This window comes from Cyprinodon variegatus, unplaced genomic scaffold (assembly GCF_000732505.1).
Source record: "Cyprinodon variegatus isolate N-32 unplaced genomic scaffold, C_variegatus-1.0 Scaffold42, whole genome shotgun sequence".
NCBI lineage: Eukaryota > Metazoa > Chordata > Actinopteri > Cyprinodontiformes > Cyprinodontidae > Cyprinodon > Cyprinodon variegatus.
In genome coordinates, this window is record NW_015150495.1 from 1,381,814 (window position 1) to 1,391,787 (window position 9,974).

At 35.9% G+C, this 9,974-nt stretch overlaps 1 protein-coding gene across 3 annotated transcripts in view; it reads right to left on the minus strand.

Moving 5' to 3' along the window:
• Window positions 1–9,974, minus strand: part of dpp6 (dipeptidyl-peptidase 6) — a 329,860-nt gene that overhangs the window by 230,045 nt on the left and 89,841 nt on the right. The gene's annotated exons all lie outside the window — the stretch shown is intronic.

Consider the following 9,974-nt stretch of genomic DNA (forward strand, 5'->3'; position numbering starts at 1 on the left):
AGGTGTGTTAGCGGGAGGCCACATCTGTTCAGCCTGATTAACTGGCTGTATTCTCTGTTTTCAAGGACTTCTGTGAATTTGGCTGTTAGCTACGGCATCCTCTAAGGTCCAAAACCACAAATAAAACATGACAAACATTTCTCTAGATATCCCGTTAAAATAAATAGCTTTTGATTTTACACCATAAATCGGATGTCTTCAACAGGGGGGTCAGTGGAGGTAATGCATGGGAGTCATGAGTTAAGTTTTGGTTGATTAGACTTTTTTTTTTTTTATTCCCCCCTGCAATTTTTTCCACTAATTCAAATGTCTTTAACTAAACATTAACATGAATTCAACACACTATAGTAAACTGATAAATGGAGGCAGAAGATGTCTTTCAGTCATCAATGCACACATTCAGAGACACACAGGAGCTCTTTCAAGCTGGGCACCATTTCATTCACAACACGTGTCCCATCAACCAGGAATCAAAATCAGAAATACTTTAATAATCTCAGGGCCAAATTACTTCCGTTATATTACTCCATCTGTAATAGAGTGACTATGGGACCAGTTTGATATAACATAATTTCATTCAGTATATATAATTAGGGGGTCCCTGCTCCATCTCACCATCAGTTTAGTGCCTTGGCCTTGGCCTGTAAAATGTTGAAGACCCCTGCCATAAATGATAGTAGTTTAGGGTTTAATATTAATTTATTTTAGGGTTTCAAAGAAATGCCTTAAAAAAAATCAAGAAGAAAAATACTTTAAATCCCAACAAAAATTCTAAAGAAGCGGAGAACATCTGTTTCTAGTATAAATAATTTAACTGCTAATTATTTTGAGAAAATGAGATGATGATAATGGGGAAATGAGATTTTCATGTATATCAGTCATTCATGCTTCAGTAACATCGATGATTTGGGACATTGATGCCTCAATTAACATTTTCAGCTTGAAACTGTTTAGGTAGGGTTGTTCTTTTCCAAAGGAGTCACTTTAACAGAGACAAAAAGGATGAGTTAGATAAGAAATTATTAAAAAAAAACAATAAAAATTATTGCTCTTCCTTTTTTTTTTTTGAGGATTTTACAGAACTAGTGGCTCGTATTTTGTACAGTGGGCTGACAGGAAAGACGGTACAAGAGAGGTGAAGAGACAAAGGATCACAGGTCAGATTTGAACCCGCGTCGGAACCCATTATTGATTGTTCTTATATAAAACTTATGGTCTGCATGTTAGCTTTCAAAACATGGACAAAATGCTAGAGATAATGTAAATTAAATCTTATTTTCTGTTCATGTTCTGATGTCAACGTCTCTCAGAAATTGAACCTTTTCCCCTAAAAAAATCCCCACAGAAACTAGAGAGGAAAAAAAAATAGACAGATTGGTTTTGCTTGTTTTTATAACCATTTTTTTTTTAAATGTACTGTGTATGAAAACAAACTTTTAATAATAATATTATTTTTACTATTATCATAATAGGGTATTTTATCCAAGCTATTTTCTTTTTCATGTTATAACATTTATCTTTATAGTATGTTTTTATGTATTTTCTTTTGATTCTTTGGCTTTTCTATCAAGTTTATCTCAAATCCAAACAATTAAAGAGTAATATTTGAAAAAAAGCTGATTCTTATAATCATAATATTGAACAACATACTTTAGTACTAGCTTGTGTTGCTTAGAAAACTTTATATTTGAGTAAAAGGAATATTCTGTTACCCGCCGAACCTAGAAGTCCAGGCTAGTATCATCAGTCACGATGTATAGACAAGCACAGAAAAACTATTATAACACCATTAGAGCGTTTTTTCCTTATATCTTCCCAGGAGATGCAACGAGGATAAGTCATCTCAGCACACGCCTCATAATAACTATTCCAATCTTGTCAGGAAGTAATCTTCTCACAAAGCCAAGGCCAATAAATTAAGACAAATCTCCTTTTGATATCCGCAGCAGCCATCATTAAACCGTCTGCAAGCTTTAGAGGCAACGCTCTTCATATTTTCACTGAACTAAAGTGACGCTTGCTTAAAGCAATTTTCGCCTGCAAAGTACACCTTGGTGTTTATGTGTTAAACTTCATTATCTGTTCATTTCAGAGCTTCTTGAATATATTTAGATAAACAAAATAAACCCAGATTTGCCCATCAGCAATCGGATTTGCATCATTATCCTACGGATAAACGGAGAAAGAGCATCATTAAAGTGGTCTTACTGCTGCTGCAAAATTTACTTCCCTCATAAGTTATTTTAACTATTATTAGAACCTTTATTTATTTAGGTAAAAGTCCTGTTAATACAATTAAATCTGCTATTCATGACAAGATAAATCAGATGAATTAATCTGTAATAATCAGAGATGCCTTTAAAGAAGAAATACAGAAATACTCTTCCTTTATAGCAGATTAAAACATTTAGAAACAGGACTATTATTTTATGTCAAATCTCTACAAAAACACTCAAACAAACTTGAGGTATGAGGTCCTTACCATTTTAGGAAGACAAAATAACTGTAATGATGGAAAACTAAAATAAAACATTGAAAGAAATTAAATAAGAAAAAACCCTCCTTGCAAATCCAAGCAAATATTAACCCTAAACTCTTTTCAACCAGAACGAACCGATCTTAGAACCGATCTTGGCGTCTAATACTTTATGAAACTTTGTTCACCAATAAGTTGAGCTTGGAAATGGTCAGTAGGGGAGCTGTTTAAGAGAGGAAGGGCCTGGGTTTGAGAGTGTCAGCCATGTGGCAGTAAGATTAGCTAGAGGAAAAAAAGCTTAGAGAACTTTTTTGAGCAGGTTTCCATCACTGAGCAGGTGCTTCCAAGTCTTACTTCACCTAGTACAAGTGTCAGCAACCCAAACTGCTCTAAGAGCCATATTGGACCAAAAAAGCAAAAAATAAATCTGTCTGGAGCCACAAAAATATAAAAGTCTTATATATGCCTCGTATGGCAACAGGTGCTCTAAGTGTATTATGTAGAAAAGGTCTATGTGGAATTAAATATATAAGCATTCATGATTAAATGTTTATCCTGGAGCAAACGAAATATAGCAGTACATGTCAATGCACCTTTATATGTTTTAGTTTGTATAATGGAGAGTTTCAGCTGTTAAACTACATTTGTGTTACTTGCCTCTTTTTGAAGTTTTGTTTACATAAGACTTTAGTCTGGACTTCCTTTCCCCCCACAACGCTGTTCTTACTGTAGAGATGAGAAAATGTTAAGAAAGAGGTAGTAGGAGCAACAAATGTATTTGTGCTGTGCAAAAGATTGTCAAGGGGCCACAATTTTAAAAAGGTTCAAAATCAAGTCTTAAATATAATATAGTCACAGACTAAAATGAGGCCCTGTCCCATCTCTATCACTATTCATCTCTATTTAATTTAGGCCCTAGCACTTGGTCTTGCGCATTCATGTGTAAGATTAGTGTGTCCCAATAATTTTAAAGGTATAGTGAAGGGGGCTTGGTGGCGCAATGGTTGGCGCCACCGAATCTGAGGCCTTAGTCCTCGATGTGGCTTACCCGGGTTCTAATCCAATCTGTGGTGCTTTGCCGCATGTCTCCCCCACCTCTCTCATACCTACTTCCTGTCGGCCTAGTGTCCAAAAAATGAGCCACTAGTGCAGTAAAAACTCAAACAAAAGAAAAAGTATAGTGGAGATAAAATGCCCTTTCCACTTGAACAAATACACATGCACAACCCTGTACCTGCTCCTGAGAGGGAATGCCTATTAAATGCGTGCAGGAGCGTGCACCCGGAGTAATTGGCTCGTGCATGCTCCCGCACACATTTATTAGACGTTCCGGCTCTGTTTAGAAGTTGCTGTTTGCATCACTCATACAAGCTTACTTTCCAAAAGAGAATTTGCAATTTTTACACCATGTCATCCCACTGGTAAGTAAAAATGGGGACAAGTACCTAGGACGGCCTATCATAAACATATCACAGGAATGATTGACAATTAGCAAGTCCACTTATTTTGATGATCTACCCAATCTATACCTTTAAGAGCTAGGGGGAAGTGCCCTTTAACCCTAAAATTGATCCCTTCAGACCGAGGGTTGACAAGAGCTGACTTGGAACGAAGTGGTTTCCCAGAACTCATTCAGTGAAAAGAAAATGGCTTCCGGCCATACGATGGGATATCTTAGTTACACGTAAATATAAATACACGTAAATTGAATTCCATGCCGTTGTTTTAAAACAATAATATTGCAAAAATTGCTTTTTTTTTTTTTTTTTATCTAAAATGTGCTTTTTTTTTGTTAACGTAAATTAGGATGGTTATGCATGACAGCTTTTAACAAAATGACGTTATCACCATGTGAAATTACCACGGTCACCATAGCCTTGTAGATGGTATAACATTAAGCATAATTGTCATTGCGCTTGTTTACTGCACAGCACACACACAGTAACTGTCATAAGGCATGATTTTTCAGATTTATGAGTTCAGTAATATCTCTGTAGTTCCTGGGCCAATACATATAAAAAGAAAATTAAAAATGTTGTCCAATGTGTTCTCTGTCAGCACAATAATTTATTTTCTCATAAAGGCATCAAAATTTAGAGACAATATTCAAAAGGATATGTGTGATGCTGGCCAATAGAAAGCATTTCATTATCCAAAATCTCTGTGGGAGGATGGTTCCCACCCCATGCATGAAACTGTTGCTAAACTGGAAAGCTCCTTCAGCAAAAGACTGCTGCGCCCTTAATGCCCTAGGCGTTATCACAGATCCTTTGTCCCAGCAGTGGTAGGACTTTATAACCATCCCTGCTCCCAACTACCTAAATAAGTTGTTACATTCATGCTGATTTTTGCACAGTTTCTGTCTTAGTCATTCAAAAAATGAGCTTCTGTCATTTTGCACATCTCTGGTCTTTGCTGCTAATTTCATATATCTATTTCTGTAAAAATTTCCACAGCTGTTTATTGACTATTTTTTCTTCTGATGACTGCAAAGTATTTATATTTGTGAAAACACTGTATATTAGAGTATTTTATTTGTTTATTTATTTATTTTTAACTGTAATGCTTTTGCTGGTGTAAGACCACAATTTCCCCATTGTGGTATAACAAAGGAATTCTCTATTCTATTCTCTGTTCTATTCTATTCTATATTTGTTTTGTCAGGGTTGTTTTTTTAGATACTTGACACTAGAAATAAAAAAGTGTTCTTATTTAATTCTATGTATAGCAACAAAAATTGCTGAGTTTACTGGGACCTGGTAGCACTTCTAACACATCAGTAATTTAGTCTGATGTAGAATTTGATCAGCTAAACAAGTTCAAAAGGAGTCAATTCCGATCAGCAGTCGGTTTATTTGTGCACTGCTAGAGATTAACTTTGTTTCATTGCTAAACAGGTACTTCAATTTAAATTGCTTGGCTTTAAGGCATTGCAGCAAACAAAATGAGAAGCTGCTGTAATTTAAAGACAAGTAGATTTTCCTTCCAAAAACAATCAACAGCAAAAGACTCCACGCAGGAGCCCTGCTCTCTGTCTTTTTGTCTTTGATACAGAGAACATTACAATATTCATCAGTAGTGTGTATAAATCAGACAGTTGTCCAGCTACAGTTTCAGTCCAATCCCAGACTTCAGTGTTCAACCCAGAGCTGACAAGCTGACAGATAAACCATGCAGGCTGCTTCCTGGCTGAAAGCCGGAGAAATGGATTACTAATGGATCACATGGAGCCGAGACACAAACAGAGAGAAAGCATTAAGAAGTTTGCTACCTGTCTTTAAAGAAAGAACATTGCAGCCTAGCCCCAAGGGGATAAAATCCCATTGGAGATTCCTTACATCCTCAGATCCAGAAGGCAGACGGCGAGGTTCATGGGGTGCCAGCACCCCAGCGAGCTCAGACGCCGCATCACCCAAAAACAGTCTGCCATTTATTTCCTTTTACATCACAAGCGAAGAGGATGCAATGCCTGCGAGGCCAAACACTGATTCAAAATCTGTTAAAGAAAAAAAAAAAACAACCAACCAAAAGTGTGAAAGTTTTGTATTGGTTCTCATGTCCCCGAGTCCCTGCGTGGTTCATGCTGTGTTGCTTTGTAAATTGTGCTGACATAAGCCAAACGGCTGTCACGAGGGAGCATCACTGGTGCAGCAATCTAACTCTTCCAGGCCCTAGCTCCACAAAGCTCATTTACAAATCCCCGTCCCCTGATGGCCCTGGAATCACACCGACGCCATGACCAGTTAATATCTGTCTCATTACCAACTCCCTAAGGGAGAGGATTTAAATACGAAATCATGACACTAATTTGACATTTTACAGCACCTCAAACCATGTAGAAGTAGTAGTTCTTATCTCCACAGTTTCCTCTTTCCTTCAGGTAATTTCCTTCATATTCTCTGTATTAACCTGTTTAAAAATGTACCCCATGTGAGGCTTTAATTCTCACTCTTTAATAGTCAGGACTTTGCTGTTATTGTATGCTTTTCAAACTGCCATTTTGGTTGTTCCTACCAGCTCTCCTTGGTGGGGCATTCAAGGACACTCGATGCTGGGAAGTTGGCAGCTAACAAGCAGTCAGTTTTGTACTCTGTTATCAGAAAATGTATTTCTGAAGCCAAATATCAGGGGGACAGCAGGAAATGAGAATTTTTCCATCTGAATAAAACATGACAAACAGGAAGGTTTTGTTTTAAAATGCTACTAAAATGCTTCTTACAGCACTTCACCCTTTCACAGAAATAAGACATTTTAATCCAATTCAATCGGGTGGTTGTTTTCTTTAATTGTTTTTTACCTTTCTATTTCTATTTCGGCAAAAAAAAAAAAAACCTTTTTACAGGATTTGGTGACCAGATATCAATTAAAAACGTCCTGGTTTTTTAAAGAGTCCATGATGCCATGTCATTTAACAAGATTTCCATCGCCTGGAGGAAAAGCAGCCACTCAGCTTCACAGCTTAGATAATAATGGTAATGGAATACCTCCACATCATCTTCAGTCAGTGTTTTAGGCCAGACCCACCTGGTAGGTCAGAAAATGCAGGTTCTAGGCATAATGCCCAAAAAGCCACCTGGAAGGTACATCAGATTGTTCATAGATAGATAGATAGATAGATAGATGTACTTTATTTATCCCAAGCTGGGAAATTGCAGTGTAGCAGCAGCTTTACACATAGTGACGGTCACAACAAAATAAGATAAGAAAAAAGTAAAAATAACATAACATCCACGCGTATTTACATAATAAGGGTAATTTACATATAAATACTTAGTAACACCAACAGTGAGCTTAAGAAGATTTTATGTTATTAGAGCTTTTGTTTCAGTTTGCCAGTCAGGTCTTTCTTCTGACAGTATACATCTTTTTCTGCTTTTCTCCTCGATCAAAGATGCAAATAACAAATGTTACATCCTGTGCACAGAACGAATGAAAACTCAGAATCAGTCTCATAAAAACGAACATTTATGGAAACACTGAAATGAATAGCAAGCTCATACAACAAAGAAATCGATACTGGAGTAAACAAATCTATTCAATAACCTACTGTAAACAGCTCAGTTCTAAAGGGACACAGCGGCTGCTTTTATGTCCATTCGGATCATAAAGAAAAGAGGGGTGAAAAAATCCATTCCATGTTTTATTAGTCAGTAATCCAATAAATGAATCTGACAACAATGGAGAAAAAAAAAAAAAGTACACAGTGAGCTGACAAGAACATCATCACTGGGTTTTAGCCAAGATGAACACTAAGATCTTCACCTGCTTCAGACTGACACTCTAAAATGACAGCAGGATATACCTTAAGGAGGTGCTGGGCAAGACATTATGGCGACTGGGGGAGTGGACTGGATAACAGAGGCAATTTATAGACCTTGCCTCCCATCCTCCCCTCTGTGTGGTTTCAACATACACTAAACTTGACTCCTTGTCTATCCAGATTCAGTCGCTTTAAGCACTTCATTGATTGATCTTTGTAGTTTTAAAGAGCGGCTAATAGAAACTGGGCCTGTGTGTGACGTATTCATCCACCAGGGAAACAGAAATATCCAATTCATAAATAAACAACAAGAAAAAAAAAATATATATATATATATATCTGACGAATAAAAGATAAAGAAACAATTCAAAAGACTCCAATAATCCTTAAAATGATATAAAAATACATAAATGTCCTTGTACCATTAATTCTTTTCCCAACTAAATAAATGTCTTTGAATGGGTGTCTGACATAAGTCTGACATTATGCTGTCGTAAACATGACATAAAGCCTTTCATGAAAATAAAGGAATCTTTATGATTGTTGTCATTAAGCATCATTCTGTAAATCATGGATGCTTTAATGCAAAGTTGCCATTTAAAATGTCTTTGTAATAAAAATTTAAAATTAAACAAGAAATCATGACCCATCATTAAAAAGTCATGAAAGGTCTAATCCTGAATCTTTAAGAAGTTATTCAGATGTGTGTGTAAACACGTCATTACACTGTCACTCTGTTATTAAACCATTTGACAGCATAAAATCACTTAATGACATCTTTGCAGCTAACTCTAATTTTTCATCTTTAATTGAGGTAATGGGAAACATTGATGACTGTTATTAAAGCAATCTCCCAGAAGAATAACTATTGATGACATCTTTAGAAGTAGACTTACTTGTTCAACTTTACTTGAGGTAAGGTGAAATATTAATCACACAATTAAAATTGTCTCATGACCTGGTCTCATGTTTATTAAAGTGTAATGTCAGTCTTACGCACACCCCATTCAAATGAAGGGTTGAAATCAAATATTGGGGATGGAAATGATACAGCTGCAATAAAAGTTTCATTTATTTTAAAGATTTCCGGTTACAATCAGTTGAATAAAAAAACATAAATGTCAAAGTATTCAAAAAAGGGCTGAGTTAAAATTAGAAAGGAGGAGATTTAGATGTGTGGTGTTATTATTGGTGTCACCTGTATAACCCCAACATTTGTCTAAGATTCTCCTCCAAATGCTGTACATCTTAGACACTCCGTCTTTAGTAGGAAAATGGTACATAAACCCAATTGTTCTTATGCTATAGAAAGAGCTTTTGTTTAATTGTTAAGAAACTGTCATTTTAAATGAACATACTAGGAGACTTTCTTGCAAACTTACAAGCATAGGTTTAATTAGAACAGAAAATAGGTTAGAGTTTAACACATTTTTCTTTATTTAGGTGACTGTGTCATGTGTTTGTAGCTTCTATAGAGCTGAGCTACACACACTGTTATCACAGGGACAAGAAAGCACTTTAAAGGTTTCTATGATGGGTCAACCTTAGTGGAACATGCCATACGCACATATTGATGTAATGAATGACCTTAAAGTGTCAAACATCAAATTTTACTGAGGCACACATGGGATGCAGAAGGGAAGGCAGTTTTAATTAAAAGTAATCGATGACTATAGAGTTTTCACACGAACATTTTAGGGGGAACGAAACAGAAGTAATTACAATCCAGATGTGAGCTGATCCAGGAGGAATAAAGCTTGGGGAGAAATATCTGAAATCCTCAATACATTTAAAAAATGCTTGAATTTGATTAGATTTCTTTCATAAAATGAAGCAGAATCCAAAATATAAAGAAATTAAGGAAAAGGTTACATAAATCATCCTGGGGAATAGTGTTTTTAATTAGGGGGCTTTAAAAATGCTCCTTCTTTCTCCGATCTGCAGTTAGTGATGCACCAAACAACCGATTCTAAAATCATATTTAACATATTTAACATCTCCCCATCTTATATTTACTTGAATTTGATTTTTGGAGCCATCAACAAGCTTTTGTAAAATCCATCGCTAGCAATATGTTTACTCTTCCTGGCATTTTAATTGGTTTTCTGGCAAAAAAAACCCTGTTTTCAGTAAAGTCTGACACTTTTTAATAGTTTTGAGTAAGGAGACTTTTAAAATGCTTGGTTCATCTAATTGAAGGTAATTTCAATAAAGTGGTTTGAATGTTTTAGATCAACC